Below are 25,979 nucleotides of genomic sequence, written 5' to 3'. Positions count from 1 at the left end.
TGCTGTGTGTATTGGCTGGTTACTGCACGGTACGAAATCGAGAATCCATTTTGAAATGCAATTGCCAATTACGTATTTTTACGTATAATTTTTATTAATTAATCTTACACTCCAATAACTCATTTTATCGTTCTATGATTATATGATTTGTTGCAAAGCATGTATGAAAATTTGTTGAGAAATGAAAATTTTCACTCGCAATATTTCTCAATATTGGCATCAATATCAAGGCTTTTTTAACTTTTATGCCAATATTTTTATTCAAGATAAAACTTGGAATATTTTATCTTCTCGCGAGAAACTTTAAATCCTTTTTAAGATTGTTCTTATTTGCCAGAAAACAATTTTGAAGTTGAGACTTTTTTAAAATGTTATCGTAAAGGCAGATGATCAATTAATTTTTAAAAAGTAATTATTGGAAATAATTATCTTTATTACCTTATCTTTTATTACCTATAATGAGTGTCGTTTGCTGGAAAATTTGGATATAATTTGATTCAGAGAAATGGCGTCAAAATTTATCATAAATGAAAATGAAAATGGCTGTCCTTTTTAATATCGACTATCGAAATTGAAACTATTTTATATTAAAAAGAAATTATGAAATGCCAAAATTCCTGCACAACAAATGTCACTTATTAATTGATAGAATATTATAATTAGCCTGTAAATATTTATGCACAATTTAAATATACAAAAACTTTTCAGAATGGGCACGACGTACAGAAAATATTCATAAAGATTTGATTAATCAATAATTCAAACGAAATTTCCAACTGTTACAAAAATTTACTCAATACGCATATGAGAAGGCAGAGAAAATTCTATTTCTTTGAATTATGCTCGTAAAAATTTAATTCGTTATAAAAATCTTCAACTTCGATAACTTTTCTAGAAACACCTTTTTTTTTTTTTTTCGAGGAATTCGTATATAATAAAGATTAATGGATGGATCGTAAATTTTCGTCGAACGAATCGAGTCAAGGTTTCACTTCATCGATCGTGCACCAACGAAATGTCACTGTTCACTTCGAGAACTATGCGAAACCGGCGCTCCTCCGTTTTCGCCAGCCGGCATTCTTCCCGCGAGCACGAGATCGTCCAACGATTCACCTCACGTCCGCCAATCGGTTAATGGCTATTATCAAAGATCGAGCAATGCGATCTGCATTCTCGATGAAACTGCTCTCTCTCTCTCTCTCTCTCTCGTGTTACGACACAATCTAGCACATGCAATTTCTTTAAACTCTTCAATTAAGCGGCTATACGTGCAATAAGGTGGAACGAAACATTCTTTCCCGTTATTTATTACTTCTGAAAAATTAGAAGCGAAAAATCCTTGAGAATTAACTGTTTCAAGAATCATGCATTTTTACTTTTTATTACTAATTTAAGATTGAATTTTTACGGAAATTTAGAAGTAGATTTTTCATTAATGATTATTAGAAATATTTAAAATCAAAACAATTTAAAAGTAGAAAGTTAAGCACAAATTCTTTTCTTCTTTTGTTATATAAAATATAATCAACTTTGATCTTTTCGTTCCATTCGTACAAATATACGTGGAATACGATAGTTAAAATTTCTGATGCAGAATTCCGCTCGTAACCATTGTAATTCATTACCATAATCCCATTCTGTTAAAGTTTATATTTATCGATGGTGATGGCTTTCTATGGTTTAGCGCCAACTATTCATCTTCAAGTTTCGATTCTATCCTCCAATTCTTTCTTCGCGCGCCTATCCTAGCTAAAAGTGTTCACGAGTTTATGTGGATGCGCAGCAATGTGGATGCGGCATAAAGGTTCCAACGAATCTAATGCTGCATCTGCACTGATTCGAACTCTAGTGTGGACACGACACTTCTATTGTTTGTTTGCGAATAGCTCTGCTAAGCCAGCCAAATATTTGCGAATAGTAGTGAGGATGCGGCATAAGACTTCCGACAAATCTAATACTGCGTCAGCATTGGTTGGAACTCTAACATGGACACAATATTTCTGCTATTTGCGAATCGTTTCGAAAGCTCTAGCCAAATGTTTGCGAATTGCAGTGTGGATGCGACAAAAGGTTTTAATGCTGCACTTTGACTTTTAATGTGGACATAAAGATTCCAACGAATCTAATATTGCATCCGCACTGTCTAGAGTCTTGATATTTCTATTATTTGTCAATAGTTCTCAAACACAGAATTAAACAAACGAATTGCAGTGAGAATGCGGCATAAGGATTTTAACGAATCTAATGCTGCGTCAGCATTGGTTAGAGCTCTAACATGGACACAATATTTCTGCTATTTGCGAATCGTTTCCAAAACTCTAGCCAAGTGCTTGCGAATTGCAGTGTGGATGCGACAAAAGGTTCTAACGAATCTAATGCTGCGTCTGCGCTGACTAAACGTTTAACATACTTCCATTATTTGTCAAATATATTTTTGCCAATCCATTATTACTTCTCACGAAGCTAATCAAATGTTTGCGAGTTGCAGTGTGGATACGGCATAAGCATTTCTAATGAATTTAATATCTGCACTTATAAAAGTTCTGATATGGATATTTCTATTATTTGTCAATAGCTCTCAAACGAATTAAACGAATGTTTACGAATTGCAGTGTGAATGCGCCATAAGGATTCCGAATCTAATATTGAATCTGCTCTGATTAGAGTTCTGATACGAATATTTCTATTATCTCTCAATAGCTTTCAAACGAATTGCAGTGCAAATGCGGCATAAGGATTTCCAACGAATCTAATATCTGCACTTATAAAAGTTCTGATATGGATATTTCTATTATTTGTCAATAGATGTCGAATACAGGATTAAACGAACGTTTAATCGAAGTGCGGATGCGGCATAAGGATTCCACCGAATCTAATGCTGCATCTGCACTAACAGTCCGTGAGGATACGGTGTAATAATTTACACCGACTGGAGATGTAGCGTGAACACGATACTTCTGTTGTTTACGAACAGTTTCCAAACACAACCAAGTAGGCAAATAATTCGCGAATAGCAGTGAGGATACGGTATAAGGATTTCCAACGAATCTAATGTTGCATCTGCGCCAAAGTAGAGGTTATTCGCGAGTTATATAGCGCGAACACGATACTTTTATTGTTTGCGGATACGTTGCAAACACAATTATAAGCAAATGTTTGCGAATTGCAGTGTGGATGCGGCATTTCGTTTCGAATATATTCGCCGGCCCGGAAGCAACCGTTTGCCTTCGTTCCCACGAAGAAGAACAATTTCTCTTTCGCATGGTATTGTCTGTGTTTTCGAAATGGGCAAAAATACTACGTAACCCGATGAATATTCAGAGGATCGAAGTGGATAGGAAACGAACGTTCGATGCCTCGAAAGATATTAAAATGGATCGCATCTTTTCGCTCCGGAATATTCACGACGCGGACGATATTTTTCATCCATCGTTTAATCGTTGCTCGATTCTTCCGTTTGATCAGGGAAAATTTATTATACAACAACTTTATTCTTCTTGATTTTATTTATTTTTTTTTTTTTTAGGTAAAAGAAAATTCGCTGGAAAAGAGACAGAGAGTCTAATCCAGGAACGAAAATATGACTGCTTTTTCTCATTTTTATCCGCTTTAGCGTCTAAATATCTTTTTGTATAAGTAGAATTTCAACTATAATATATTTTTCACACAATTGTAAATATTAGAGATTTTCTACGACTTAAAAAATTTTGCGATAAAAATCGTGAAATTTAATGAAATTTCGTAAAAGGATAACAAAAATGCAATAAAAAATATAAATGAACGGCGTTGCACACATTTTTAATGCAATTTTAAATACAATTAATTTACAAACAATTTCACAAGCGTCAATTATATCTCAAATATTATCTCTATTATTATATGCAGAGTCCAATATATTTATATAACTCAGATCTACAAAAATTCACAAGATAGAATCGAAGCAACACGAGGTGTTATATATTAGAAACAAGAGGTCGAAACCGAGATAGATGTCGATTTAATACCTGTTAATTAAAAATTTCTCCCCATAATTGAGGGGGGGGGTTCTCGAAGAATGGTAGACAATGCCGAAAGCCGGGCAAAAGGTACCTCTTTTCCCCGTTTTTCCTTGTCCAATCCGATCCCTATCTCGAATCCTCTTTTTTCCCTCTCACTCTTCCCCAACCTCTTTCTTATCGTCCTCCAACAAAAGGGGAGAGCCGTGCGCCTCGTGACTCGCGGCATCCCCGAAATTGAGATGTGCGAGCTGACGCACGAGCATCATAAATCTTTCCGCCTCCCTCGTTCGAGCGTGGCATATCTATTCTCTGCCTCCCCCTCTGCTCCCTCCTCCTCCCCCTCCATAACGTTTCCGCCACCCGGTATCTTGTGCGTGGGTGAATCTTGATTTCTAGTTGGGCTACGTTTTACGTTGTATTAATTAATTTCTTGAAGAAAATGATGTTATTTATATATATTTTTCAGTATTCCTTATATATATATATATATTTTAGAGAAACTTGAGAACATTGATTTCCAGAATTTTGATGGATGGCTTCTGCCCTGATTTTGGAACTGTCGATTGTTGTACGATGTTGAGTATGTACGGATTATAATTGATGGATAGGTTAATAGAGTTGGACATGTTGGATGTTTGTTTCTTTTTATTTATTTATACATTTTTGCGCCTCTTTGATCTAACATTTTTCAAGTTAGAAGGATAATAATGTATTGCAAATAAAGTTGTTCGGGTTAGAAGTTATTTTAGTTTGAGAAACGAAAAAGAAGAAGAAGAAAACTCGTAATATCGTTGCTTAACTGTTGGATAGATGGTTTTGATTTAAGACAGGGTGAATTACTATTTGTGTAGAGAAGCGAAAGCGCAACGTTCGTTTCTCCCTGTCCCGGGAAATTGATGAGTGTTGTAAAGTTTTTATCGAGGAAACGCCTTCTCCTCCTCCTCCTCCTCCTCCTCGAAATCGATGTAAAGATCCGCTTGTCTCTCCTAATTCGAGGCCATTTGTTTGCTTCTTTCTTTCAAATTTATTATTTTTTCTTCTTCTTCTTCTTCTTAACGAATCCCTGGAATATTCTAATTCCCAATATGAACGCAGGGATTCCGATTCTCGAACGAAAATGTAATCACGATCACCAGAAAGTGGAAATTCCTTCGAAAATGTTTAATACAAATTTTCTATCTATCGATGCATTGCGCAAGAACTGTTGGATAACACTGAGAATAATATTGCCTTAGAGAATAATATCGAATTACGTAAAATTTGTATTACGTACAGCGATATCAAAGATGTGGAGGGGAATCGTAGTGGTCCAATCGAGAGAGAAAGGAATATTATAATTTTGCATTATTTTAAGTTTAATTAAAATCAAATCCAATAATGAAATTCAAAGAATACTGATAAAAGTTAAGTAAGAATTTCTGAATATGAAATTTTCAAAATAATTTTCACGCTGTCGTTATTTCTTGATGCTCTTCATACATGTTCTTGGAAGACAAAACAATTGTCATTATGTAAGTAAGAAAAAAAGAAAGAAGGGATTGAAAAAGAAGATTTTATTTTATTTTAATTTCGATTCAAGAAAGGATATGTAAAGGAAAAATTTATTTTCGTGGTGTCGAGTTTTTTTGAAATTTTTGCTGATCTTTTGCTGATGATGTTTTCTGAGTGACAAGAATTCTATCAAATTTTTAATGTTAATTTTCTTTTTTTTTTTTTTTAATTAATCCGCCATTTCATTCTTATTGTTTAAAAATTTACGAATAATATCACAATTAATTTCGTATTATTTTATATTAATTTATTGTTCGTTGTGAAAGGTAAAGTTTAAAAACAAGTGTTAAAAAATGTTCATTTTGATTCTGTTCTAAATTCCACGATTAATTAGCAGGAAAATTTACTTGTGACGTTTATGATAATTCTCTTTTTTATATTTTTTTGTGTTTGTTTAATACGTTGTTCCAATTTAACAGTAAAATTATAAACTTTTTTTTTTTTTTTTTTTGGTTATATTGGTTTTCGTAAAATATGGTATTAATGAAGTTTTTAATTAAAGTCACTTTATGACATATATTTCTATGGCTAAAACTGCGAATAAATATTGAGATATTTAAAAAAAAAAAAAAAAAAAACGAATAACACGAGTGTTTCGAGTGTTTTTTTTTAAGAATAAAAGGTTTATGCGAAATATTCTCATTTAAACAAAACAGGTAAAAATTAATTTAATTATAAAAATTAATTATTCTTTTAAATGTTTAAAATTAATTTTATAAATTATAGTTTGAATCACGATCGATCGAAAAATTAGAAATGTATATAAATTATAGTTATTTAAAGAACTGAAAACAGCCAGTAATACAAATAGCTGTGGTGTATTTTAAAACGTCAGAAAGAAAATTTGTCGTTTATATTTTACACGAAAATTTTATATGAAATATTTTAGCAATATTTTAGATAAATTAATTTTTATTGGATTGCACGTTACGAAATATTGCTATAAATTTTTTTTCGTTATTTATTGTTTTCGTTATTATTATTTTTTTCAGAGTATAAAAGCGATGATTAAAAAAGATAAAATGAAATAAATTATCATGAACGTGATATAAGATATGAATATTCAAAATTTAGAGATTGAAAAATTTTCAATATGAAAATTATTCGTATAATAATTAATTTGTTGAAAAAACTCAATAAATTCATTTATATTTGAAATTACTTGATTTATAGATAAAACTAGATATCTTTAGTATCTCTAATATCTAGATATCCCTAGAAACAGATACAAAATCTACTAGACTTTATATTTAGTTCTCTTAAATACATTTCTCCCAAATTTTAAAAATTGATCTGCTCTTATTTCAAATACAAGAAAATATTCATATTCTCTCTCTCTCTCTCTCTATTAAAATTCTGATTATTTATTTTTATTTGTAACTATTATATTATAAATAGTTTTAATATCGAAAGAATATTGAATGAAACAATAGTATGCAGCAAATACATTATAATAAATATATCCTTGAATATTTAATCTAATCTTTTTTGAAATCATAATTTGTTCAATGCTCTAATTTTCGCTCATATCAAGTTTAAAAAAAAATCACTTACATGAATGAGACAAAATTCGAGCAAGAAAAAACGAACGATCAAAGAATAATTCTTCCTCTCGATACGTTCAGGTGCACTTGTGCCAAACGCATCTAATCTGCATTCTATCGTAGTTGGGAAACACATTTTTCCAAACTTTTAAGCCGAAGTTCCCTCTTGTGAATACGAAACGGTACGAAAAAGGAAAAAAAAAAAAAAAAAAGAAAGTGAAAAATAGAAAATGGCGGAGAAGCTGCGACAAATTGAATGTTGCATTTTTACACTGACGATGTTGCCTTCAAAAAGTTCTCGAAAGAAGGTGCGATTTACGATTGGCGCACGTGCGTCAACTCTGCAGCTGGCTAGAAGTTTATGCTGAAGGACCTCTCTCTTATATCAAACTGCAGGCCAGCCATGCACAAAAGAATGGCCGCCCTTGTTTCTTACGACTTCTCGAATTCCTTTCTCATCGATGTTATTCACGCTCCACGAGTTTACCCGATTCTTGACGTCTCCCTTGTTTAGATGAGAGATTAACCCTCCATAGTTGGAATTCTATCCGCTTACGGAGAACAAAAATTATGGACGGATTAAGATTTTTTTCTTCTTCTCAGGATTAAGATTCTTCTATACCAATGTTGATTCCGAATATTGTAATTATTAGATCCGAGATATAATGATATCTTATGATGACTTAAAAAAAACTAGTAATCCCTAGTTAAGTATCTAGGTATCCCTAGTAATACATACGTTGCAATGATGGATAGATAATTGTAAATAATTGTAAAAAGGGAATCCATCGAGGTTATATGATGTACAGTTTAGATTTTAAAATATAGAAGTTTAATATTTACACGTGAAATTTATCGATACATTCTTCGTTCTTTTATTTCACTTTGATTTTTCTTGAGCCAATTTCCTTTCCAATTGACTCTTCACACCTCGTTGAATTAAAATTCAATCGAATCGCAAGTTGGATGCGTCGATTGTCACGCAGCATCGTGGAAAATTAGATTACGTTATAAATCTTATTGTTTATAAGCGGGGAATTCCTCTTTGTTCCTCGGAATCTACTCGATAATAGAACAATAGATTCTATTACCGGTCCGGTATCGACAACTTCGGTTGATCAATGGAGGTTTGGTTAACTTGGGTGTTATTCGAGACGACTTCCACTTCTGGCCAAGTGTTCGCAGGGGTTAAGAGCTAAGTAGACGAGAAGCTTTGTAGCCGCTCGGTTAGTTTGAGGTTGACCGCTGCAATGTATACATTTAGTGTGTGCTTTCGTTTGAAGGAATTTCCACGAATGTTTTATATACCAGCGCTCTGCTCGTGAAGCGGGGCGGTAAATGTTGAAAGAAAATGATGGAAGTAGTTTAGAAAGTGGAGATAATTATCCGTGAATCTCGTCCAATGCAGAGTTATAAGTGCGAGAATATAATTTGAAATTTTAAATTACGATTAATTTTTTTCGAGCGTTCATTATTGCAAATGTTCTCTCGTCTAATTCTCGAAATTATTTACACACATGATTATATTTATAATAATGTTATAATATCGTTATACAATTCTGTACGTATATGCATTATATCATTTTGTATATTACCATTTAAAATATTGTATTGTGTTTCTAGACATTATGTTGCGATGAATTTTTAAATTTTCGCATGATCAAACGCGTGATATAATCGTGCTTAAGAAGTAATTATTCTCCCATAAGATTCGAGAAAGTAAATAATAGTTGGATTTTAATAATTTGTACTCTTGCCGAAGGATAAAAGAAACGGAAAAGAAAAGAAAATAACGAACAAAGGATACGATTGAGGGTAAAAACTGGAAGTAATAAAAGGAAAGTAAACGAAAGAAGATTACAGAGTCGAAGCTAGAATGCGAGTACAAAAGGAGAAATTGTGTAAAAGGAGAGGATATAGGAATATAAGTTCAAACTGGAGAAATAAAATTGAGAATGAAAATGAAAAGAAAATAGAATGAACGAAGTAGAAGTACTTATGGTATGAAGCTAATGAAAAAGAAAGTGGTCGATGATTAGATAAAACTAGGGGTATCCAATAGTCTAGGTATCCCTAGTGATACACATCGCTTCTTCATTGAAACTAGGAAAGAAATTGTGAAAGGGAAGAAAAAAGCAAAGAAAGAAAAGTGTATAAATTGGAACGAAGTAAAAGAAAATGGAGAAAACGAAAGAGAAAAGAAATACTGGTTGATGATTAGATAAAATTCCCAATCTAGGTATCCCTAGATAATGCATCTGGTGTTATTGACGCTAACAAACTAATCATCGAAGAGGAAAGCAGAAAGATATATAAATTGAAAATGGAGAAATGAAAAAGAAAGATAAAATAGAGGTAGAATTATAAACGAGACGGAACAAAAAGTAACCCATGGTGATAAAATTAACCAATTATCCCTAGATATAACGAGAATTGTTGAAAAGAAATCGCGTTAAAGAAAAAGAGACAAGTACAAGTTAGAATGGAATAGAAATAAAAATAGAAAAAAGGATAAACAAAGAAAACCACGAAGATAAAGAAACGAAGCGAGGATAAAAATTGAAAGAAGGAAAGACAATGAGGTAGTAGAATCGCTAGTAGTCGGAAGTAACGAGGAAATAGAGGAAGGATAAACAAAGAAAAGAGGGAAAAAAATAGAATGCAAGCAAAGAAAAAGCAGAAAAGAGTTGTAAGAAGTTCGAGGGAAAGGATTTCGAAGAGAGGGAAATTTTTTTTCGCATTATATATAATGCACACATACGCACACACACACATGCATTTATAGTAGTACGAGAAAGGGAGGATAGAAGGAAAGATGAAGCTGTCGATGCGGTAGCGGCGGAAATGTTTGGCTCGGAAGTGGTTGAATTTGCATGAATCGCAGCCGGTCGTTACGTTTCAATGCTTACCCAGTTGCCTTCCGCTCGCTTAAATGTCGTTTAATTAATCGAAACGGCTTATTCGTGTGCAGTTTCGACGACCAATCCGCGGTATTTTCTTCGTTCATTGGATTCGCGAATTATGGAATAGAGCTTCGTTTTTGTGGAAACACGCGATGGATGGATGGATGGATCGCAATAAATTTTCGCAAAATAAAAATTAAAGAAACCAATTTCGATCCTCTCCGTTATGCATTTATGGTATAATATATGAATTTTAATTTTTCCCTTATAATTAAACTATCGTTATTCTCGTAATAAATCCTTATTTTAAAACGATTATAATAAATACGTAACGTAGTATCATATTCATATTCTACCATATTTCAGCATGTAAGATTCACTTTGAAATTCTAAAAACTACATACTCATTTTATAAATAAATAAGATTCTTTTCAAAAAATGAACGGTTTAAAATTGGAAAATCTCTATAGACTCTGTTCTTTAGTATTTTATTTACGTTATCCAAAATATCCAATCTGATCGAATAATCGAACCAAAAAAATACACGACATTCGCAGGAAATGTTCGCGTGGCATAAATTTTTTCGCGAGCGCGTTAATGAACGTCGTGTACCGCATGAAACGTTTCTCATCGTTGTTGCGAAGTGGCCGCTTGGACAAGCGTATTTCATCGTTTGCGATACACGTATTACCCCGTTTTAAATTACCCTTAATACCAGCAATTTCTTCCTACATACGTAACGCTCGGGATTAATTACATTCGAGGGACAGTATATCAAAACGAATTAAAAGGTACAACCGTGCCGACAACCATTTCTCTCTCTCTCTTCTTCGTTTTAATCAATCGGCAGAATCATCGCGCGTATGTTAACGAAGATTTTTTTTTTTTTCTTGCAAAACCTTCCACTTCGAGCCTCGATATCCAACAGATTCGTTGGAACAGGGAGAAAGAGAAAGAACGAAAAGAAACACAGAGAGAGAGAGAGAGAGAGAGAGACGATACGAAGATACAAAGGAGGAGAAAGAAAGAAAACAAAAGAACGAGAGAAATGACAAAATTACAAGTTTACAGAGAGAGCACAGAGAGCAAGCACGGTATAGCATAATTAGAGATGAATCGTTGGCAAAATTCGAACTGTACGATTAAACGAAGAGAATAGAGAGAGAGAGAAAGAGAGAGAGAAAGCCTATTCCCCTGATTCTGATTGGATTCGAATACATTTGGGTATATCGGTGTGGTGTACCTACATCGCGGACCGTAATGTACCGACCACGTGTACCCGCGTGTACCGAAATTGTCGAATGAATCACGTTCCGGCGGACAAGTACTCGCCGATTCCCCGATAACGAATTTGAGACCAGTGCAAACTAATCCGGATCCAAGATCAACCGGTTCCGGACCGGTTCTAGATGGTTTGCTGCTAACTCTTCTGCGAAACAGAATCCCCCGATTTTCACAGATTTTACGTTCGTGAGATTTAATTTTTAGAAAACGATTTTTTATTGTTTCTTAAAAAAAATTGTATAAATAATCGATACGTAAAAATGCGAAGATATACATTGAATTGTTGCTTATTCCTCCAAAATGTAATAAATAAATAAATAGAAACGTATATATTATAAGATAGCTTAAAGTGGCTGGATCAAAGAATCCGCTAGTGAAAACGTCACAAAATTAATTTTGGTATTAGTTTTACAAAGTTTTGAAGAAGGATCAAATAAAGGAAGTAAAAATAAAGTAGAAAGTTTCTACTTTCCATGTATCCAATCCTCTTATTCGCGTGGAATATATGAAAGATCATTGACATTCGATCATTTCTAACGTGAAGTAATTTACAAAAAAATGAAAGGTGTATAATTCGTTGTTTAATCGGTTAGTTTCTCTGCCTGTTTAAAACTGTTACACATTATAGGGAAACGATTATTTCTTATAAATTTGAAAGTGAATTTTAACATACATCGTTCGAATCACTGTGCATCGTTTCCCGATCGAGCAATATTCCTGAAATAATTATGGAAAGATGGTATCGCAGGATTTTATCGATTTTCATCTTACCTCTTTTGTTTTGCTTCGTTATTATTTCGTTTTATTGCGTTGTTTTATAGCGCGACAGAGTTGTTGAACTTTTTAGGAAATGTTCGAGACGAATTGATAAAACAAGTTTTATCGTGGCTGGGATTGAATCGGGTAGATGGAAATATTACGATTTATTTATTTCTTTTCGATCGGGTTTAATATCGGCGTAAATTTCAAATGCTGTTTTACGAGGATAATAAATCCGTTAAAGCGAAAATGAAGGGGCATCATCAAATATTATTTTTTCTCGCGAGGAACACTCCATATTCACAACGGAATAATACATAAATTTTTAACAGCTCTCTCGAAAGTTAATCTAATCTAAGTTTTGAATGAAGAATCAATTGTGGAATCTTCAACTCGATCTTTTTAACTCTCTTTCTCGATCGAAACGAAACGAAAAAATCGAATTAAAACCCGCCCGGTCGATCCAATTTCTCGTAAATTTCGAAAACTATTATTGCACGTTATTACACATTTCGATAACGCTCGTTACACGTCCCGTCGCGTAATAATTTAACGGATATCTTTATATCGGTGGCAAATGTCAAGTTCGGCCAATATCGTAATGTGCAAACAATGGGATGATAATGTCCTAGATAAGGTTACGCGCCGCGCATGTCTCTCATTCATGCATCTGTCGCTCTGCCGGCCGAACACGTTTCACTCGCTCGTCGTAAATCCCGTCATGCGGTATTATCGCGCATAAATTCTCCTATCGCGGACGTTTACGATACTTCTCCAATTACTTGTGCCGCCTAATAAACACTTTCTTACTCGTTAACAGGCGGTTGTGAACGGGTTGTGATTTTGAAATTTGGAAAATTGGGAAAATTGAATGAAAGAAAATGAACTTGATGATAATAATTTGAATTCATAATAATTTTAATTTCAATCGATTGTTATATTTTAATTAGGAAATAGATTATTTGCTAGAATTAAAATTCTAAAATTATTCCATTCGTTTGCTCGTTCGAGAATTTCACGTATCAATGTTAAAGTCTAATCGCTAATCTCTCTGACTTTTGCGTGCATGAGCCACAAATTACGGCTCATGATGTGCATACTTCGACAGAGCTTTCCAAAAAACGTTTGAAATACCAAGAGAGAGTTATTCCTCTAATAATTCTCAAAAGTGTTTCATTAAACAATAATTCCTCGATTCGTGGTAAAATAGCCATCTTCAACGACGATTCGAAAGTTTTCTTCTTCTTCTTCTTCTTCTTCTTTTTTTTTTGAAAAATAAAACTTTTTGAGAGAAAATAAACTGATCGTTGAGAAAAATTTGAGGGGAAAGAGTTTTACTCTCAACGAACAGTTATTTTGCAACACAATGCCCACTCGTGAGAGAAATACCACCCTCGATAGCGACTCTCAAGTGGATTTCACTCTCTCGAATGGATTTACACTCTTAGCCTTTAATTAACCATTGTTTCCAAACAACGTATCCCGAACGAAAATTACAATAAATTACACGGACTGATATTTTGGAAAGGTTGGATTAAAACGGATAAATTATATTTCGAGGAATACACGTCGAAAACAGGCTCGTTGCAAAATCTAATTTCAAGTTTTTCCTTTTTTAATCCTTCTTTCGAACGTTCTCCTCCTGTTAATCTTAGCTTTTCTTTTCAGATGTGAGATGAAAATAACATCTCTTTGCTATCGTTTTATATATCTTTGAAAGATTCATCTATTATTATTATTATTATTATTATTAAACGAGGATAACAAATGTCTTGATAACCTCGTACGCTGTGTTATTAACTTTCGTGTAGCATTCGATGAAAATGGTTCGTTTCACGTAGAAGCATGATAAATTTGTTTAAAGAGACGCGTGTCTGTTAAACCAAAAAATGAAAAAAATAATACGATGGATTCTTTGTTCTTTTCGAATCGTTAGTTTATAATAATATAATCTTTGTGACATCTCTTTAATAACCGTGGAGTTAATAATTTTAAAACACTCTTTACACGAGGATGTAAAGGATCCATTAAAAATAATTGCAATTATTTTTTTTAAGTTTTTCTGGAATACGTAAGAAAGGCATAAAATAAATGTCAAAACACGTTTCCTTCTCGTATCCTGGAATCTATCTCGTAATTTCATTTTTTGCTTCATAATATATATTTCTTGATATTTAATCGTTTGTCTCAGTTGTAGACAAGACACGTCGTAAATAGATTGTGTTTCAATTCTTCTTGAGATATTTTTTTGAAAAAAAAAAAAAAAAATGTTTCGTTTGTTTGTTTAAATAGATTGTCAAACTTTCGAGAATTAATAGTAAAGAAAATTTATTTTTTTTGCTTATTTTTAAGTCATTATCTATTCGTTTCGGTCGAGAATTTAATTAAACACATATTTGACAAATTTTTGAATTTTTGAATTATTCGAAAATAAGATGGCAAAGTTGAAAAAGTTTTTAATTTTGAATCTTCAACTTGTTTTTTATTTTATATTTGATGTTAAGATATTGTTCTTGGTAAAATAGATTTGTACCTCAAACTGGAATAGGCATTCTAGATCAATTTTAGAAAAATTTTCAGAAAGTTTTTTAAAAGAATTCTACTTTTCTGAATTTAAAAATAAAGATTTCCAGCTTTCCGAATACCTTATTCCACATTTCTTTTAATCAAGCTTAATTACATTATAAATTTAGAATCATTCCTTTTTTTTCACGTTAAATCTAATCTTCTAATCTCATTATAATTCCAAATTAACTTTTCCTTGTTTTACATTTGTGGTTAAGATATTGTCCTTGATAAAATAAACGGAATACGCATTCTAGAGTCAATTTCGAAAGATTTTCAGAATTTTAAAACTTCACAAAGAATTCCACTTTTCTGAATTTAAAAATAAAGATTTCCAGCTTTCAAGATATCTTATTCTTCATTCTTTTAATCGTTCTTCTTTTTCTTTTTCGCTTCTTCTAATCTTCTTATTAATTCCAAATTAACGTTCATCGAAATACGGATAGTAATTATTCGCACATCTCATTTTCGAACGAATTATTTTTCACTAAGTTAGATAACTAACTCAATTAAAAATTTCACGAGGCTCATTATCGATTCCAAAGCTCTCTCGGCCAGCGATCTAAAATAAAATCGCCAACTTCCTGCCACGAGGCTTTACACATTTTCGAAGAAAAGTTGTTGGCCAAAGAGGCCAACTGGAACGAGTTATACATCTTTTTAAAAAATTCCCATTCGAGGATTCCAATTCGCTTTGATGCATAAATCAGTTCCTCGTTTTCACTTGTCGCGCATACACGTTTCATCACGATCATTTGTTTCTGATTAATAAAATTCGAACGATAAGTCGAAGTTTATCAACGTTTTTCGAAGCAGAATTGATTTTATTCGACAAAATGACGAATCTCATATTTTTTGTTTTCTCGCGAAATTAATATTTTATCGAGATGCAAATTACACCTTTGCTTATTTCTATATTACTTTTATTTTCAGTCACTTATCACTATTTATATGTAAAATTTAGATATTTAGATAGTGTGAAGGATGAATCTTTTAAAAATCAGAGAATCAAGTAATTAGATTACTGTGTCAGAGTAAAACTTTGACTTTAAAATGCAATCACATGTATCTTCACATGTTTATTTCTACATCACTTTAATTATAATTGTAATTTGTACCTGAAAATATGATAGTTCCAGTGTGAAGGATGACTGAAAGAATCTTTTAAAAACCAGAGAATCAAGTAATTAGATTATCAGAATAAAACTTTGAGTCTAAAATACAATCACATGTATCTTTCTTTATTTCTACATCATCATTTTAATCACAATCGTAATTTGTACCTAAAATATGACACTTACATAGTATAAAGGATGAGTGAAAGAATCTTTTAAAAACCTGAGAATCAAGTAATTAAAGTAATTTTTAAAAGTTTGGATATTTTCGATAAACTCCAACTTTAACTCTGATCACTCACGACAAAAAATCCTCCAACAAAATAACCCCCTCGAATAGCTCTTACAATTTCTGTTCAAATCCCAGGTGAATCAAAATTCGCCCGCCAAACCTACGAAATATCGTCCCGTCCCATTGTGCATCGAATTGATATCGTTAAACCAGAATAACAACTCTTTTCCCCTTCAGACTTCGAGAACACCCTCTGCACCCTCCTCTTGACCGCGTTTCCGTACCCTTTTGCACCGTCTAGGCGAGATCCATCCGTTCGTACGTCTCGTGGCGAACGATCCTCGAGGCATAACAGTTTCTCCTCGACAGATAGCACGCTGGCAGGATGCGTCCCGCACACCGACGAGCACTGTGACGCGTAATGGACCGTTCAAATCCGTCCACGTCGTCGATCTTCGATAACGAGAGATCGTTTCTATGGTTACACGCCGATCAATTGCCATTCGACTTGACTGTTACTCGCCCCCTCCTCCTGTTATTGAACCCGAGAGAACCACGGGGAGAGTATGTGTCACGGTGCGCCTTCCAGTTCGGCATCTCTCGGCATTCCAAGACGGTATTTCTGTCCACGGGTATAAATATGTGCCACGAGTCTCTCCTCCTCAACGAGGAGGAGCAGGAGGAGGAGGAGAGGCCTCGTATATAGATGAACGAACAACGTGTATCCCGTGGAAGGTTGATGGATGGAACGAGGTAATAATTTCACTTGGCGGTGTTTTCGAAGGCTGTGAAAATACGAAAGTTGGCGCGATGATGGGTGTAACGAACGGTGATGATCGCGGGGAAAAGTGTGAGAAGCTTCACGGTTCAGAGACAGCGATGAGTAATGTCTGCGTCTCTCTCGAGCAATGGATACTTTTTTTTTTCCCCCCCCTAAATTTTCCATTTTGGATTATATATTTTTCTCGAATACATCGAATGATTGCAAATATTCGTTGAACTTTTGAAATTTGCAATTTCCAATCTATGAGAATTTATTCTGGCGTATAATGATAAATCATTAGGCAATTTTATTCGATCGTTTTACTTCGTTGATTGTTGTTTGCTCGATTGTTAATTTTTCATCGTATAAATATTAACTTAACTGTTTTATTGAAAAAAACGTACGTCCGAGGGAAAGGTCGTAAATAAATCTTCTATTCGTTATTTGTTACATAAATCCATTGATTCGCGAATTTATTAATTTATTTATATCGAAAGAAAATATTGGTGTACGTACGTAAAGAAAAAGACGATTACCTTTAATCAAACGTGAAACAATATTTGTTCAAATGTATTCTTTATACCGATTCGTGTATCGATAAAAATAACACAAAGCTGGTAGTATATTTTCTTGTATCCTACCGTGAAAACAAGGATCCGATATATCTCAGTGGTTCCCAACCTGTTGATCTCTATCTATAAGAGATGGTTTACTTAAAAAAAAGCTTGGAAATTTATTCTTTTGGTAGGAATAAAAATATAATGTAAGATATTTAAAATAGGGATTCTTTTAATTTCTTCTAAATAATTATTTCTTTTTTTTTTGTTCACAGGTAAGCAATAAAAAGAAATCGAATATGAATTATGGACAATCAACAATCTTTTCTTGGAAGAAGAGTCGTCAAAGGTTTCTATTATCAATATTTTATATTAATATTCTCTTCTCCAAAATTAATTTAGCTAACGATACAATTTACTTTTTTCAATTTAATATTAATTCGTAAATAAATCTCCACCGAATATAAAATGCTTAGAAACAAGGGAAGAAAATTCTTAATTTAATCTCTTTGATAAATTATAAATGTTAATTGAATTGAAAAAAAAAGATGTTAATATTAGAATTGATAAATCGTTTGAACATAGTTTAAAGGAATAACAATTCTAAAATAAGATTAGAAAACGGTATTTCAATAGTTAACTTAATCCGAATCTAATCTAATTTAATTTTCTCGATAAATTTTTGATATCAAGTAAATCGAAAGAATAAAATATTAGGATTGAAACGTGTTTTAACATATGAGAATTATAATTAAACCCAAACCTAACCTCTATTATACATTTTAAACATTAGCTGAACCGAAGGGATAAAGTATTAATATTAAAAGTCATTTGAATATCACGTAAAAGAATCATAATTCAAAAAAAAAAAAAAAAGAAAAAAACAGTTATTTTTTCTAAACTTAACCTAACTTTCCACAAATTCACAGCATTAAGTTTGAAAGAAGAAAATATTAATTTTGGTAAATGGTATTTGAAATGAACCAAAATAATTTGATCCTTCATCTGAGCCACTGTTCTCGATTCTATTCGTGTCTTCTCTAGTAAAATGTCTTGACGAAGGGATGTAGCCATTTAGAAATGCCACAATTGCTCCCCATGTATGCCCGCACGAATACAACATCGGATGTATAGTGGCCAAAGGGAACTCGTTTTGCCGGCTTTCTCTCTCTCTCTCTCTCTCTCTCTCGCTCTTTCTTTCTATGCTGATTGCCGAATATCATGGAACAAAGCGATATTATTAAAGGCTCGTTCAAAAGGCTCGTTCACTCTGTTAATTCTAATGAAATTTCTACGCCTCGATGATATCGGTAGGTTTACCTTCACTTTGCATAAATACTACCAGTTTCTCAGCCGCGATTTTATTTCCTCGTTTGCAGAATTAGGTTAGGTTAGGTTAAGTTACTATTTAAAAATCAGTGGAATAGGTTAGATTCGATTTTTTAGATAGAGAGAAATTTATTTTTTAACAAGTCATCGATTAATTTTTGTATTATGATTATTGCGTTAGAAGTTCGAGCTAGAATTGATCGACTATCAAAATTTCGTTCGTATAAATGGATTTCCATTATAAGAGGTAAGAGGAGGAGAAAATAGAAGATCCGGTTTTGAAAATTTTTATTTCTATTTCATTTCTATACCCATCATGGATCGATTCATAAAACTCGATCCGCGATAATTACTGTTAAAACAAAAATTAACGATGTAATGATCGGCTGTTCAACTCATGTTCGCGAACTATATATACCACGTATCTTTACCACGTAATTTGTTGGAAATCGTTTCTTTTTTCCTTCATTCCGCATACGATGTATAAAATCGTTTTTCCAATTAACGTTTTACAGGAAAAACAACGGGATGGAACTTTCTCTTTCGCAAAGTTAATTTGTCTTTCATTTACGCGAATGTCGATAAAGAAGGAAGTAAAAGCTATGCACCGACGAGGAAGGGATGGGGAAGTTAGTTATTCTATCGCGCAATGCGATTCACGTAGGCGAAGAAATGTTCAGATAGTTGTGTTACTCGTGTATTGAATTACGATTGTTTGATTTTTTTCTCTTTCTTTCTCTTTTTCTTCTTCTCCTTTTTTTTTTAGCGTATAATACGCACGATCCGATATATATTTCACTTTAAAGTATATAGGATGCATATAAATTTTAGCTTTATTTATTCATCGTGGGTTATATAATTATCGATTGAGTTATTTTAAATGATTGGTATTTCGTTATACGTACGTGAATGCAACAACGTGATATTTTAAATACATTTTAATGTCATTACACTGTTGCGCACAATTTTTGGGGCTGTATATATAAATTGATATTTTTATTTTATACAACATGTGATTCTTGTCGCTTAAAATTCACTCTTGAATGGAGTGATATTCGTCGAATGCGAAATATATATAACACGTGTAAATAATTTCTTTTTTCCTTTTTTTTTTTAAATTTCTTTACGCTTATGCATGTTATCTTTGATTGAACGAGTAATTTTTTAAAATTATCTATAAAATGGGTTTAATTAGATTTCTCTGTTTTTCCTTTCTTTCTTTCTTCAGGGATGGAATTAAAATGGTGATTTAACGAGTTGGTTGAAATTAATCGTTTAAAAATATCGATCGATCGACCGAGGAATAATTAATTGAAAATTGAATTAAAGCTTCACAATTTGATACGTATTAATGTGCATTTTATATGTTTATTAATATGCATTTCGCGATGAGCTATTTTACCATATCGACACGAAATAAATTCGATTCGTTTAAAAATCTCGTTTCGAATTCAGTCGAAAATAATCGGATCCGTTCACAGTAACTCCAATTCCAAATTTACCTTTGGATATAAATATCCAATCTCATTTAACTGACGAACGTCAGTCAGATGATAAAAGCTCGATCTGAACGATCCATCCATTTTTTCAGAAATTTCTTTAAAATCGATGTAAACAAAATTCATATTTCAATTTTCATTCAAAGTCAAGAGTTATTTAAAGCAATTTGAGCAATTTTGTTTTCCTCCTTTTTTGTCATTTATTTTAATAAATATTCGAAAAATATTCCACTTTCTTGTCAATCAACGTTAACATTATAAAGGGATAAAAATACCCAACAATAAAATTCGCCATAAATTCAAAATTATATCTTGCAGCCTTAGGTAAGCTTCAAATGTTTCTGAAATAGATAACACAAGATAAGAGTACCAATGTTTTTTCTTTTTCTTCTTTTAAATTTATAATCTTATATAACACATAATTTTTAAAGAGACAGAAACACGAATCTATTGAAACAAAAAAATTGCTTTATTATAGTTTAAATATACACAAATTTCTGTTAAAAATCTGAATTTTCTTATAACATTCAAATACTTTCACTTCCTCGTTTAATTACCTTCAAAACAAATTTCGAGACACTCCATTTCTCTCCCATTAATTCGAATGATTAATCCACTAAGATGAAAATTTTTAAACACGCCGTATAACACGTGGCTACAAATTTACCTCGCGAGCCCAATTCCAAACAGTATACAGCATAAATATAGCATTCTCGAATATTCGAGAACGTGTCGGTAAGGCAATAAAAACTATCGTATCGACGTATCCCCGATATTTCTTCGACATGCGAAAATATATAAGCTCGAAAAATGGATCTTCTGTTTCTAAAACACGTCAAAAGGACGATATTATCCGCATCTCGGATGCAACAGCCGCGCTTTGAGAACGATGAAATATCGGAAAAATATACCGAAACGCCACGTTTAACCACGAGGCGTGAACCACTCGTATTTGCTAGATTTATAACTCGCACCATCGTTCGTTCATCCCCTCCTCTGCGATGATTTATACCGGGTGGAATTTAATGTATCGCGAACAATAGGGAACGGATCTCGATGTATTTATCGTCAAGTTGCTCGACGATACGTCGATCCAAACAACAGTCGAAAGAACAGGAGGTCGAGAGAGGGCGCTGGTGTGACGCGTTTTCACGCCGGTGGTGGATCAGCTCAACTTGATTAATTACATTACGAAAACGGGCAGCCTCGAAGCCTGGCCCGATACGACAAAACTGTCTCTGTGGCTTCACGGAACCGTCGATCTGAAACTGATGCTAGCTCTTCTTAAAGAATAAATATTTTCGATTGTTTCGTGTTTTTTCATGTCTCAACTTAAATTATCTAGCTAATTTCTTAGCTAACTTAAAATGATTTCACATATAAAATTTTTTGTTGAATATTAAAGTATCACGTTTTATGTCTTTCGTCTTTCTTATTTCGTTGAGAACAAATATTACAATATTAATATTCTTATTTTTCAACTTGTGCTGCATCGCTATTTTCCTTCTCTCGAATAGAAATAATTTCGTTTTTTAATAACGAGAAATCAAACTCATCTCCATCTCGAACTAATTTCATTCCATGCCTACAAAACTCGAAAACATTGAAAATAATATTTCTATTGCGACTGTCAAAGTTGAACTGTAATTCGATCATGATCTAATTTCAGATAAAAGAATCCAATCATTCGATTTGTCATTTGAAGTCTTTCTTATTTTTCAACTTCTTGTGCTGCATCTTTATTTTTATCGCTATTTTCCTTCTCAAACTCAATATTTCTATTTCCACGACTGTCAAACTTTACAAGATTATAAGTAAACAGCTTAGGAATCTATTCGTGAAACGATATTTTAAAAAAATCAAATACAATTAAATATTGTCGCTGAGAGTCAGCATTGGAGCGCGAAGGGTTAAAAATGTCGTCAAAAGGAATATTGAACGTTGTTGATGACAGTGAAAGTTTTGCAAAAAGCGATTTTTATAAATATTTTAAACAGAGATTGCGATAGTGGATGGAGAGTTACAAGCCTTTTTTAATTATGGCCCACAATGTTTCGTTCTTATAAAAAGAGAATGCTTTATGAACTAAAAACTATTTTTTTATTTTATAAAAAATTGGAACAGATCCAATTGAATTTCTATGGGTTTCAAAATAATCGATTCGTTACACGGCTTTTCGCTTCACGGCCAACTTTTTCGAAACGTATCTAGGCCGTGAAGGTATTAGTTTCTCGAGTCCTTTGATTGTTTAACCCAATGACATCATATTTAAATGCTCTACCAGATGTGATCATAATAGTTTCTAAAAAAATCATACAAAATCGACAAATCAATAAAGATTCCAAAATTTTGCACGCCATAATACTAAAAGATTGAACTCACAAATATACATATCAGCTAGCATGAATGTTATATACATGGTAGAAATGCCATAGCAACTTCACAGCTCGAGATTTGACGCGATTGGATCAAAACTTATTAAGTCACAACTTGATTGATTTCAGATTTGGAAAGCACTTTTGGAAAAATTAACTTCATCGTTTGTTCGAAATGTTAGAATTGAAAATAATCGTTGTTCTAATATAAAATTTCGATTATTTGTTCGCGTTATTCCCAATTAAAAAATTCATCTCGTAGATCAGTTTCCTGTTCTCGTCGAGAAAAACAGGCTTTCATCCCCGAAAGTCGTTGGGCCATGAACCAGGTCCCACAAATGAACCGTGTATGCGCGTGTACAAATCGACGATTTCTTTGTTTTTGCATTCGGTGCATCAATCTGGACAATCGAATTTCTTCCGAGCCGCGGAAAAGTGGAGGGAAAAATCGATGCGCGTTGGGCGGCGAGTCGCGCAGAGATCGATCGACGATTCCTTTGTGGATTTGGAAACCTCGCGCTTTATGAGATTACACACAGGTTGTGAAAAGAAGCGCGTATTGGTGAGAAACGATCGATGTCAAAGAACGAGAGAGAGAGAGAGAGAGAGATTTTTCTTTCCTTTTTTTTTTTTTTTTGAATAAATCGTAGGAGAAAGGATCCGTAGTCGGGTAAAATTAGGGGGAAAAAATGGATATTCTTAATAAATCATTTCTTTTTAAATCGAGAATTCCATTTAGAGGACGAAATTTCTATTATCATCATCTATCATCGTTATTTGGAAAATAAATTCGAAATGTTTGTTGATAAATTTGTGTTATAAACATTTATATTGATTGCAATTATTTCGCCAACGATTTTACCAGCAAAATTTGTGTTTGCTTAATGTACAATCAAATATGTTAAATGATAATTGTTTGAACTTCATAGAATTTTGTTATTTTTCTAGTAAACGATAAAAAGTAATAATAATCAACATTCCAATTTATTTCAATTCTCATCGTCGTCAAAAAGTAATTGAAATGATCCCTCTTTTCTCTAAAAAGACATTTTTCTTTTTCATTTTTCCTTCGTGCCAAAAGTCGTTAGCAACATTCCCAATTAGACACATGTAACCAATTATATCGGTCTTAACGCTGCTTTCCGAAATTACATCGGGCAGATTAGTCAAGCTTTTCGAGACGTTGGTAAAAAATAAATTAGCGGCTGGCTTTGGTTTCAAAGGATCGAAAGGGAAAAATAATTTTCGAAAATTGTCACGATTATTATTATTATAAATTCTTCGAATACAAATTTTTGACATTTCTTTATTTCAATATTCAGTTATATATGGAATGTGTTAATATTACATCGTATTCGTGGTACACTTTCGAAAGATCGAAAAATGAATAAATTAAAATTGTTAATAAGTAGGTATTTTATTTTTGAAAAAACAAGAAACGCGTTTTTAGGAAATAAAGTAAATTTGAGTTGTTATGAAAATTGTTCGTGTAACTTAGGAAATAAGCCTCGATCCATATTTTTGTGCAATAAATAATCGCGATAAAAAGCTCGTGAATTTATTTCTTCGAAAAATCCACTCCCTTAAAAATGAATTCCTACGTAATTTTTACGAGAAGCATATTACAAAATGCAAAACTATTTCTCACAATCTAGACGACTCGAGGATAAGAAAATCAAAGTGTACGATTCTACGTAATTACGTAAAAAAAAAAAAAAAAAAAAAAAAAAAAGAAGAAGAAGGCATCGAAATCGTTCCACCAAACACCGCACTTCTAACCTCTAAGAGAGGAAGAAGGAAACGGAGAGAAGAAGTCGAATCACGAGCCATAAAACGTAAAAAAGGATTACCAATTTACGAAGGCCATTAAGAAAAAAAAAAAAAAGGAGGAGAAAATTCTTTCATTCTTCGAATCGACGACAGCGCCGCCCCTGTTTTCAAACTCGTCGCTCATTTCCTTTCCTTTATATATATATATATAAAAAGGCAAAGGGATGGGAGAGATACAACCGTTTCGAACAACCGTCTCTCCTCGACAAAACCATTAACCGTTGTCTCTCGATTTAATACGTTTAGCCAACAACGAAATCGAATGAACGGCAGAGTATAAAGAGGAGGGAAAAAAGAGGAGGGAGGGGCGGCGAAAAACGAGAAAACTCTGCCTTCGATTACACGCAAGAATAAATAGCGAATAAAGGGAGGGAAGTAACGACGTGTGAACCAGAAGAGGTCGAAAGGCATCGTTGGTGCGCAGCCTTTCCCAACAGCCTGTCGATTCGCATCTGCACACAGGCGAACCTCATTTTCCACGTACTCGCATCCACTCCCCTTATATCCGCCCCTTTATATACTTCCATTTGCGCTTAAAGCGGCGTCCAATTATCGCGAATCTTTCGAAGAGATTCTTTCAAGGCTGGGCTCTTTTCCTACTCGTCGCCATATTTTTTTCTGGGTTAAATTCTTCGTTTCTCGATCTTTCGATCGCCGATTTTTATCCATTCTTTCGTGCAATGTCTTAGTTTTTTTTTCTTTTTTTTTTTAATATTATCTGATGGAAGAGGAACATAACATAACGTTATTACATTCAATATAACGTTACGAGACTCGATTTCAGAAAATCGATTAACCATTATGAAAACGAGTGCCAATTACAAAATTAAACATTCATTTTAATTTCGAAGAAGAATCGTAATCGTATAATCTAACGGATATCTCAAAATTACTTGAAGATTAAACATACACGATCACGATGAAAAAAACTACTACGAAACTTTTCTATTCACCATTTATTATAATTTAATATACGTAGGAAAGGACGATTTAAGATTGAAATATTAGCTCCCTCGAGCTTTTATCACTGAAACACGAAACGATTGTTAGCTGCCAAAATGAGACACCGATACACGCAACGAATCTCTTCTTCTTCTTCTTCTTCTCTATTATGGACGAGTTTGGTGGTCGAATTGAAGAGGCGTGTAAAATGGGAGAAAGGAAGACGGGATATGCATAAACGCATCTGGGAGGAGAAATAGAAAAGGCGTGTATACGAGGCATCGATCCCTCGACGACACTGGTACACGCCCCACGTTATTCCATCTTTAACGAGCTCTCATTATCGCTAGATTATCGTACAAGAGGATTTGACGTCGTAATGGGCAGCAATGAATCCATTGACAACGTGGACGAACTAATGACGCTCGTCATTCACCGGCAATCGTCGTCGTCGACATTGAGGTGCCGCCTCGCCTCTTGTCTTCCTATCTTACCGATCGCTCTCTCAGCGATCTCTTTCTCCACTTTTCACGTCCGAGGCCAGTGCCTCTCATGCCTTCTCTCTCTCTCTTTCTTTTTTTAATCGTCGAATCTTTTTCGAGAAGGAAAGAAATTCATTTTTTCTTTTTTCATTTAGCTTAGTTTTATCAGTTTTATAAGGAGAAAAAGTAGTAGTATTTGAAATGTTTGATATCGTTTGAATCATTTGTCGAACGAAACGAAATCTTTCTTA

The 25,979-nt window shown here is 33.2% G+C and overlaps 1 protein-coding gene and 1 long non-coding RNA gene across 30 annotated transcripts in view; one reads left to right on the top strand and one right to left on the bottom strand.

Annotated features, from left to right (window-relative positions):
- LOC100867579 (uncharacterized) overlaps positions 1–25,979 on the top strand; it is a 200,349-nt gene that overhangs the window by 4,813 nt on the left and 169,557 nt on the right. The window lies entirely within an intron of this gene.
- Positions 19,524–21,090, bottom strand: LOC147658662 (uncharacterized). The gene is made up of 2 exons (XR_015292329.1): positions 20,657–21,090; positions 19,524–20,440 (listed from the first exon to the last, which is right to left on the bottom strand). It is a non-coding gene; the product is annotated as an uncharacterized LOC147658662 (long non-coding RNA).

This window comes from Apis florea, unplaced genomic scaffold (genome assembly GCF_048593485.1).
Source record: "Apis florea isolate Af1SG1 unplaced genomic scaffold, ASM4859348v1 contig_1789_pilon, whole genome shotgun sequence".
In the NCBI taxonomy this organism is placed as follows: domain Eukaryota; kingdom Metazoa; phylum Arthropoda; class Insecta; order Hymenoptera; family Apidae; genus Apis; species Apis florea.
The sequence above is the reverse complement of the archived record's forward strand: the minus strand, read 5'-3'. Positions and strand labels throughout refer to the sequence as shown.